Source organism: Talpa occidentalis, unplaced genomic scaffold (genome assembly GCF_014898055.3).
Source record: "Talpa occidentalis isolate TD23 unplaced genomic scaffold, MPIMG_talOcc4v2.1 talOcc4.3, whole genome shotgun sequence".
Classification (NCBI taxonomy): Eukaryota; Metazoa; Chordata; class Mammalia; order Eulipotyphla; family Talpidae; genus Talpa; species Talpa occidentalis.
In genome coordinates this window covers 104,141,875-104,144,706 of record NW_023603184.1, presented here as the reverse complement: position 1 = coordinate 104,144,706, position 2,832 = coordinate 104,141,875, and the positions used below count along the sequence as shown (strand labels likewise).

The 2,832-nt window shown below is 38.2% G+C and overlaps 1 pseudogene; it reads right to left on the bottom strand.

The window, feature by feature from the left end:
- Positions 1 to 590: 590 nt before the first annotated feature.
- Positions 591 to 983, bottom strand: LOC119254785 (60S ribosomal protein L31-like; annotated as a pseudogene).
- Between the last annotated feature and the right edge of the window lie 1,849 nt (positions 984 to 2,832).

The window sequence follows — 2,832 nt, the reverse complement described above, 5'->3', positions numbered from 1 at the left end:
CTGTTCTGTTCCCTACTCTGTCTCTGGTGAATCCTCTCACCCACCTCCCCCACACCTCTGGCCTGTATCCCAGCTCTTGTATGCATGAATAATTAAATCTTTAAAAAAATAAATAAGGGCCTCCCCTGGCGCAGGCAGTTGAGCGCAGTTGCTGTGAAGCTGTCCACAGCGTCTGCAGTGCAGGTTATACCCGGGGAGATACCCACATGGCACGGCAGACCTCTCCTGCCTTGCCCGCTGCTCCCCTCAGCAGTGTATTTCAGTTAGTCTGCCTGTTCTCTTCACTGCTCTGTCTCTGGTGAATCCTCTCATCCTCCTGTACCTCTGGCCTGTACCCCGGTTCTTGTATACATGAATAAATAAATCTTTGAATAAATAAATAAAATGAGATACACATTGCAGAACAAAACTGTCAATAAGAAAAAGGTTTTTTTTTAACTTTGCATGAATAAATTCTTTATATAACTGGGATATAGGCCAGTGGTGCATGGGACAAGAGGATTTACCGGAGACAGGGTGGGAAACAGAACAGGCAGAAATACACTGCTGTGGGGAGTATCGTGCTCAAACCCCGCGCCACCAGGGAGGCCCTGTAACTTTATTTGCTAATCGGTGATTAGTTTTCATCCACATTGACTGTCTGTAGATTTTTGAAAGTTGTGACAGGCACATAGGTAAGAATGTATACAGCGAATCTTCATCCTCATTACGTTTCCTGGACAGCCGTACACGGATACGATAGGGGACATTCCTTATTCCCTTGGCCCAGACCCTTTGTTGAGCCTGGTGTCATCGCTCACATTCAGAGTGCCATTTCCTTCATTGCAAATTTCCACATGTCTTTTAGTGCTCTAGGGGCACGCTTCTTGAAGCCAATTCCATGGATGCGCTTGTGAATGTTGAGTGTCTTCTCCGGTAACTACCTCGTTGATGGCAGAACGGCCCTTCTCGCCACTCTTCTTAGCGGGAGCCATCCTGCCGGGCCAGAATGCTGAAAGGAAGGCCAAAGTAGTTTTGAAGTAAGTGCATTCATTAGGAGCACCAATTCAATGCTAGAATTGTTTAATTTTGTTAGATGTTATACAATATTCTATATACCTGTGCAAAATTATATTATCTACAAATTTGAGAATTCCAAGAGCTTTTACATGTAGATAACTGTGTGTGTGTGTGTACATACATTTACTGCCTATATCTTCATGTTTTTCCTACATAATATTGGTAATAATTACTGCACTGTTTAGGTTTTTAAATAATATTTTCACCTATTTACATCCATCTGAACAAATTTGTAGATAAGAGATTTGACTTGAAAAAATACAGCTTGAGAAAAGTTTGTGGTAACATTTAGTTTAATCATTTTTATCTTCATAACTTGCATTTTGGGCATGTCTGAGATCAGAACTAGAACCTTCCTAAAAAAAAAAAAAAAAAAAAAACACAAATACTTTTCATCATTAACATAGTTGTGAGTGAGTCTTTATTCACTTACTTGCCAGCTCCACTTGGAGATTGTGACTTCATACGCATGATCAATCAATTTTCCTGTGTTAAAATACAGATGGATATTCTAGTTATCTCTGTGTAGTACAGTCTGAAAGCCTTACAACTCTGTCCTTCTCAAGGAGTCAGAGACAAAATCCCTTCTTTTCCAGCCTCTTACAGTTTCCTGATTAGTCTATTTAAATACACTTAATGTTTTGTTGTTTTGTTTTGGTTTGGTTTTCCCAGAAACAGTTGGCTGTTTCTAGTGGCAAACTGCTTTAGCTGGGAAAATGAATCTTATTTTATGGTGATAGAATAAGAATTAGGTTTGACTTTTGAGTGACTTTGTTATTACCCTCCTATTTGGGGACCCACATAAAAACTGACAAGTTTCATTTATTTTTTACTTCCTATCAACAATTTTTTTTCTGTTAATTTTTTTTTTTTTGAGGAAACAGTTTACAACACTGAATATGATTTAGACATATAGGTTCACACCTCTTCAAATGTTATGTTCCAACACCACACCTACCACAAAAGAGCCATTAATCCTCCATCATGGACTGCTGGACCCCTCCCACTATGTTCTTCCCCCATTCTTCCCTTTAATTCTGCAGTCAGATTTATAGAGTTGTTTTGGTTTAGTTTGTCTATTCCTTTGTTTTTTTTTTTTCTTTATTTCCCACATGAGTGAAATCATATAGTGATTGTTTTCTCCTCCTGACTTACTTCACTCAGCTAAATCCCCTCAAGTTTCAGCCATGTTGTCTCAAATGGCAAGACTTCTTTTGCATATAGAAATGCAGTGGACTATTGTGTATTGATTTTATAGTGGGCCATTCTGCTATACTGGTTTATTATTTCTAATAGGTTTTTAGGGGAGTCTTCAGGATTTTCTAGATATATTATGTCATCTTCAAGTAGTGATAGTTTAATTTTTTTCTTTCCCAAATGTGAATTAATTTTATATCTTTCCCTGCCTAATTGCTCCAGTTATAACTTCCAGTACAGTATGATGTTTTCTATGGGTTTGACATATAGGGCCTTTATTATGTTGAGGTGTGTTCCTTCTGCCCCATTGTACTTAAGAGTTTTTATCATAAATGAAAGCTGAATCTTGTCAAATGCCTTCTCTGTATCTATTGACATGATCATATGACTTTTTTCCCCTTTATTGATTGAACAAATTCCATTGATCTGACCAATTTGCCTATGGTGAACCATTCTTGCATCCCTGGAGTAATTCCTACTTGGTCATGATGTATGATCCTTTTATGCATTGTTAAATTTGGTTTGCTAATATTTTGTTGAGGATTTTTGCCTTGATGTTCATCAGGGATAGTGGCC